Below are 7,375 nucleotides of genomic sequence, written 5' to 3'. Positions count from 1 at the left end.
TTAATGTAACTCATAGAGTTACAGGTTACAGGTGTCCTGTCAGCAAAAAAAGGGGCGGTGTGGGGGAAAGTGTGGTTTCTGGGCTTTGTTAACCAGGCTGGTGGCAGATGGGAAAAAACTGTTCTTGTGGCGTGAGGTTTTGGTCCGGATGGACCGCAGCCTCCTGCCAGAGGGGAGAGTCTCAAAGAGTCTGTGACCGGGGTGGGAGGGATCAGCCAGAATCTTCCCTGCCCGCTTCAGGGTCCTGGAGGTGTACAGTTCCTGGAGCGACAGTAGACTGCAGCCAATCACCTTCTCAGCAGACCGAATGACACGCTGCAGCCTGCCCTTATCCTTGGCTGTAGCAGCGGCGTACCAGATGGTGATGGAGGAGGTGAGGATAGACTCAATGATGGCTGTGTAGAAGTGCACCATCATAGTCTTTGGCAGGTTGAATTTCTTCAGCTGCCGCAGGAAGAACATCCTCTGCTGGGCTTTCTTGATGAGGGAGCTGATGTTTGGCTCCCACTTGAGATCCTGGGAGATGATGGTTCCCAGGAAGCGGAAAGATTCCACAGTGTCAATTGTGGAGTCACAGAGGGTGATGGGGGCAGGTGGGGCTGGGTTCTGCCTGAAGTCCACAACCATCTCCACTGTCTTTAGAGCGTTGAGCTCAAGGTTGTTCTGGCTGCACCAGTCCAACAGATGGTCCACCTCCCATCTGTACGCAGACTCATCACCATCAGAGATGAGTCCGATCAGGGTGGTGTCGTCCGCAAACTTCAGAAGCTTGACAGACTGGTGACTGGAGGTGCAGCTGTTGGTGTACAGGGAGAAGAGCAGAGGAGAGAGAACACAGCCTTGGGGGGAACCGGTGCTGATGGTCAGGGAGTCAGAGACGTGCTTCCCCAGCCTCACGCGCTGCTTCCTGTCAGACAGGAAGTCAGTGATCCACCTGCAGGTGGAGTCGGGCACACTCAGCTGGGAGAGCTTCTCCTGTAGCAGAACTGGGACGATGGTGTTGAAGGCAGAGCTGAAATCCACAAACAGGATCCTGGCATAGGTTCCTGTGGAGTCCAGGTGCCGGAGGATGAAGTGAAGGGCTAGGTTGACTGCATCATCTACAGACCTGTTGGCTCTGTAGGCAAACTGCAGGGGGTCAAGGAGGGGGTCGGTGATGTCTTTTAGGTGTGAGAGCACAAGGCGCTCAAAGGACTTCATCACCACAGAGGTCAGGGCGACGGGTCTGAAGTCATTAAGCCCTGTGGTCCTTGGCTTCTTGGGAACAGGGACGATGGTGGAGGACTTGAAGCAGGCTGGCACATGACATGTCTCCAGTGAGGTGTTAAAAATGTCTGTGAAGACTGGAGACAGCTGATCAGCGCAGTGCTTCAGGCTGGCTGGTGAGACAGAATCCGGACCAGCAGCTTTCCGGGGGTTCTGTCTCCTGAAGAGTTTGTTGACGTCCCTCTCCTGGATGGAAAGAGCCGTCCTCGGCGTGGGTAGGGGGCTGGTGGGGGGGAACTTCAGGGTGGGGGTTGGAGGTGCCAAGGCCCCTCTTGAGGTTGGAGAGATGGGGGTGGTGGATTGTGGCTGCAGCTGTTGGGGGGTGTCGTGGGGGATGGTTGCAGGACTGTCCCTTTGTCTTTCAAAGCGGCAGTAGAACTCGTTCAGGTCGTTGGCGAGGCGTCGGTCGTTGATGGAGTGGGGGGCTTTCGGCTTGTAGTTGGTGATTTGCTTGAGCCCTTTCCAGACAGACGCAGAGTCGTTGGCTGAGAACTGGTTTTGGAGCTTCTCAGAGTACAGTCGTTTGGCCTCTTTCACTGCCTTGCCAAACTTGTACTTTGCCTCTCTGTATATGTCTTTAACAATGCGCACCAACACGCCGAGGCGACCATCTGCGGCGCCATCTTGTAGTTGCAAGTGGGTCATTGGGGAGCTGGTGCCTATCTCCAGCAGTCTACAGGCGAGAGGTGGGGTACACCCTGGACAGGTCGCCAGTCCATCACAGGGCAACACACAAACAACAATGCACACACTCACTCATACACCTAAGGGCAATTTAGAGTTACCAATTAACCTAACAGGCATGTCTTTGGACTGTGGGAGGAAGCTGGAGTACCCGCAGATCACCCAGGCATGCGCGGGGAGAACATGCAAATTCCATGCAGAAGTCCCCCGGATGGGAATCGAACCCAGGACCGTCTTGCTGCAAGGCAACAGTGCTACCAACTGCTCCATCGTGAAACCCCTAATTATTTTCATATTAATATTAAAATGTAGCATTTTACTGTGATCTCCTTTTTTGTAAAATGAGGTTTAGTTTGGTAAAATGATCAATCTCCCCTGTGGGGAGGGGATTCGTAGCATTTGGGTTCGGGGGCATGTATTCGATATCTGTGTCCTGGTTAGGGACGGCCCTGTGGGGAGATTTGTGTTGGGGTTCATGGGAGGTGGGGGCTGGGTCTCTCTCTCTGGGTCTCATGAGAGCTACCTTGAAAACTGGTGTAGCTTCTAGGAGAACCTTTGCTTTGTCTAGCCAGAACGATTTGGCAGCACTACTGAGCACATCTCCAATACTGTAAAAATCCTTCTCTCTTGCAAGATTATAATAAAGCTGATTCTGAGTGACAATCATCCGTCTCTGTCTTGGTAAAAACTAATTTTTCTACAACAGGGGCTCATGGAGTTGAGATCGGAAATCATTAGGACTCCTCTGGTTAGCGGGCTCGTTTGGACCAGATAGACCCCTCTTTTGTACATGGCACCCTCTCCGGTTGGGTCGCTCGGGTTCAGGCAGTGTCAGCACTAGCTAGTGCCTGATTTCTTTGTCCGCTGGTGTAGTGATGTGCCTCGAGGTCTCGGGTCTATGGGTCCATGGCTGGATCTGCTCAGGCGTAGACAGTTGCTGGCGAGGCCTGAGGGCTCATTGCTGCAGGGCGCTGGGGCTTCTGCATTGTGGCTGCTGGGTGGTTCCCCTGGGGCTCTCCTCTGCTCTTCTCTGGGGGGTGCAGTAGTCCCGGCGGTGAGTCTCCTGCGGTTCCCGTGCTCTGGGAGGCTTTTGGATGTCTGCGACTCAGATCTATTCCGTGTTTGTCTCGGGTCCTAGGGGGCAGGTCTGTGGCTCCTCACACTCGCTATTGTATATTTTATTTGCACATATTTCATATATTTTTATGTGGAAATTTTATATACACAAGCATACTCACACTTACACCCACAGGTGTTTAGATTCAAGTGTTAACAGATACACAGATGTTATATATTGAGCCCCAGTTACCACTAAATACATCTTGCATTCATTAGTACCGTGCACTTTTCAATAACAACGCTGTTGTTAAATATGTTTCTGCAGGTGTAGAAGCAGTCTCTTTTCGGAATTAATTTTTTGAAAGCATTTTACAGTCTGTAAATATTTAAATAATTCTGTACAATATTGTTTGTAATTTTGTTCACTTTTTATTCATGTTTATTTATTATTGTTTCTACAATTTATTTATCCTTCCTAATATCACCTTACTAGAGGTTGACCTTTAACCTGTCCTGCTACTGGAACTATTTAATTTCCTCCTAGGGGGATGATAAAGTTAATCTTATCTCTATATTAATAATTGTATGATTGTTCTAGAAGTTTCTGTTCTCATTGACTCGACTGTTTAGGAGGTGGATCTCTGCACCATGGAGCGTTTTATTCATTCACTGTTGTTCATTGGAGGAGAAGATCTCTCCTTTCTCTCTGTCTTTCCTCCATCTTCTCTGCTTCAGACACTCTTAGGTTCATTAAAGGTCCTCCTCACTGCTCTGAACATCTCCTCAGGTTAGGATCTCTCTGAAGGTCTCAGATGCTTCGTTAATAACTTTTATCTTACCGAGGGAAAATTATAAGAATGACACCACTAGGATCTACTTTTAGTCTCAGGATTCTTTGTGAATACGGTCACTGTTCTACAGTCAGGGTGAGAGTGTTACTGCTCCTCCTAAATCCAAGATACAACAATGGCAGATGAAGAACAGAAACTTTTTCCTTTCTTTTTCTGTCTTCAGACTGAAATTTACCATGAACTGCAGAGCTCTTTTAATCAAAAAGCTCCCAAATGTAAACAGCAGCTCTACGCCTGTCAGACAAGGGGCTGCTGTTTCATTATGTGCTGTATCACTTAAGGTCCTGAGATATTTGACCTGTAGTCTGCCATGCTAGCTCCAATGCTCCTCTAAATGACCGACTGTTATTTTTGTTAAAACAATGACGTTAGCAAATATTCTGGTAAAACTTTAAAGCCAAATCCATGAGTCACCAGCTGCTTCTATTATTCTCACCCTGAAGGCAGTTAGAGTGAAATTTAATGTTCTTGTTAGTTTAAACTCCCAGTTTTTGTTCGGTCAAGTCACGCCAGATGAATCATAATGCTTTTACATCAGGAGAGAGGCTGGTTAACCACTTTAAAACATCAATTTAAACATTGTAAACTTCACTGAACTCAGTTAACGTAGGTAATTTGTCATTCATTTTATTTTATAAATATTATCTGGCAAATAATCCAATGAAACATCCTTCTTTCCACAATGATCTCCAGAGGTTCCAGAGGAGTCCCCAGAACAAAACCAGCCTTCTTTATCAGCTTATTGAGCTTTTTTAAGTCCCTGGCTCTGATGCTGCTTCCCCAGCAGATGATGGAGAAGAGATCACACTCTCCACAACAGACTTATAGAAGATATACAGCATCTTGCTGGAAACACCAAAGGACCTAAGCTTCCTCAAGAAGTACAGTCTGCTCTGTCCCTTCTTGTAGATGGCTTCACAGTTGCATCTCCACTCTAGTCTGTTGTCCAGGTGAACACCGAGGTATTTAGACTCCTCCACCACCTCCATTTCTTCTCCCATGATAGAAATAGTTTTTGACTTATTCCTGTTTCTCTTAAAATCTACAATCATCTCCTTTGTTTTAGTCACGTTCAAAATGAGATGATTGTTTCCACACCATGCCACAAAGTGGTCCACCACCTTCCTGTACTCAGCTTCTTGTCCATCTCTGATCCACCAACAACTGCAGAATCATCCGAGTATTTCTGCAGATGACAGGAGTCTGTCTTGTACTGGAAGTCTGAGGTGTACAGAGTGAAAAGGAATGGTGAGAGTACCGTCCCCTGTGGTGCTCCTGTGCTGCTGACTACCTGGTTAGACTCACAACCCTTCAGTCTCACAAACTGTTTGTCAGGTAGTCTTTGATCCAGGTAATTTGTCAAGAAGACAGTGGGTTTGTTGAAACAGGTGTATGTTTGCATCTCCAACTCCAGCTCTACAGCATTAGGGTAACTGCAGAGGGTCCTGCACCTTTTTGTTCAAGGTCAGGAGAGGAGGATGCTGAGGTTGTTTCTGAACCCACTGAAGAATGTGTCCAGTTCATTTACTCTGTCCAGACTTCCATCCTAGATTGTTTTGCTGGAGGTCCCTTTTCAGCTTTTCCCTGTACACCCCATTGTTATTTTTAGCTTTGACTTTGATTTGTTTTTGCACCCTTCACATGAGATCTATTTTTTTCGGGTCACTGGTATTGCAGCATTAGTTATTGGACAAGCATCTTACCGTTCTGCTGGGCATGGTTGTTGTCCACACAGAAGTCGGTAACCCAGTAAGACTGATGTACTAATATTTTACTCTAAAATACTTTGGCATACTTAGGAGATCATGACCCACTCAATGAAAAGGTACCCAGGTCATGTGGCTGCAAAACAAGTCTAAACATGGTACAGTGTATTATTGTCAAACATGTCTACTTTGGTCCAAAATTTCCAAAGGACTTTATTCCACAAGTCAGATCAGCCTGAGGTCCTGCTACTTTGTTGGTTTTAGGTGTTTTTATGGTTTTTAGCATCTCTGTAAAATGATGGGCTTCAGATATTTTGGAGATGACCTTATAACCCTTCCCAGATTAATGGACAGCAACAGTTGCTGCTCTAAGGTCATTGGTGATGTCTATCCACTTTCACACACACTTGTATGCTTCATAGCTGCAAACTGAAGATGTGAGGCAGTGACTAGGACCACTTCTTAAGATACTTCTTAACTTTTATTTTAATGTGTACTGTTTCCATAACAACAGGGAGAGGTGTAGTATGACATCACCTGGAGAGGAGAAAGTTGTCACTAATTAGTAGGTCAGCATTTATTACTGTCATTAACCCAGCCGTGTTTTCTCAATGACACAATCCTCCGTGCTGAAATAACTGTGGCATGGGTTTAGGGTTGGAGCTGAGGTCGTCTGTGCTCCAGGGGGAATTTTGCCATGGGAGAGAGCCCTGATGCCAACAGAAACAGTAACACAAAGAAGAAAGAGATCCATTTCCAACAGAGGTTGAAAGACATGTGTGGTCAGATTTCAGTTGGGGATTTATTTGTTTATTCTTGGTTTTGGGTTTCTACAGGATGCGTAAAACCCTGTTATTTTGATGTTGTAGTTAGCTTTGCGGGCTCTTATAATTTTTTTCAGAGGGTTTATTATTGAGAGGAGTTCAGTATCTTGTCACAATACAGCTTAAAAGCCTGTTGTTGATATTAGCTCTGCTGGGGGTCTAAAACCTTCTCAAGCTGCAAACACAGATGTAATAAATTCATTTTCATAATGGCTCATGCAGCCAATGAACAAACGATCAGCTCAGTTATTTACCAACAACCTCTTTATGTATTCAAGACATTCTCTCTCGTTGGGTTTATTAAAAACCCTTCATCAGTTGGACCTTATAAATTAATTCCATTAGGGTAAAGGCAGTCTTTAAATGCATTATATATGTGCTTTTAGGATCAAACAGCACACAAAGACGAGGAAAGTCACAAAAAGCCTCACATGGAGCCAAATCAATATAATGGAAATCTTTCAAAACAGTTGGGTTTTATCTAAATGCATGGATTAGAGTAACTGACTATCTGAACCTGGAGTTCTGGGAGAAGCTGCAGCTCTGCAGATGTTGGATAAATATATGCTGTGCATCAATGCATGTTTGGCTATCTATAACGTAGTGCTTTCCTTGAACTTTGCAGCCGATGCACGCAGCTGTATTGAGCTTCTGCTGTGGTGGCCAGGCGTTGCTTTAGGGATAAGGAAAGGAACTCTATCATCTCAGCTGGGGCTCCTCTGCATCGGAAAGCATCACTTAATTAGATCACTGTGCCTCCTGAACACCTTCTTTGGAGCTTCTCCAGGCACATCCCAGTGGGAGGAGACTCCAGCGCAGGCCCAGAACTCACTGTAGGGACTTTCTATCACTTCTGGCCTGGGAGCACCGTGAAGGAACTGGAAAATGTCACTGGGAGGAGTATGTTAAGCTATCTCTGTTGATCATTTTTCCTCAGATAACAGAAGACAAATGATGAATTAAACCTGTGATTTTTATCTATACA

Source organism: Girardinichthys multiradiatus, chromosome 18 (genome assembly GCF_021462225.1).
Source record: "Girardinichthys multiradiatus isolate DD_20200921_A chromosome 18, DD_fGirMul_XY1, whole genome shotgun sequence".
In the NCBI taxonomy this organism is placed as follows: Eukaryota; Metazoa; Chordata; class Actinopteri; order Cyprinodontiformes; family Goodeidae; genus Girardinichthys; species Girardinichthys multiradiatus.
The sequence above is the reverse complement of the archived record's forward strand: the minus strand, read 5'-3'. Positions refer to the sequence as shown.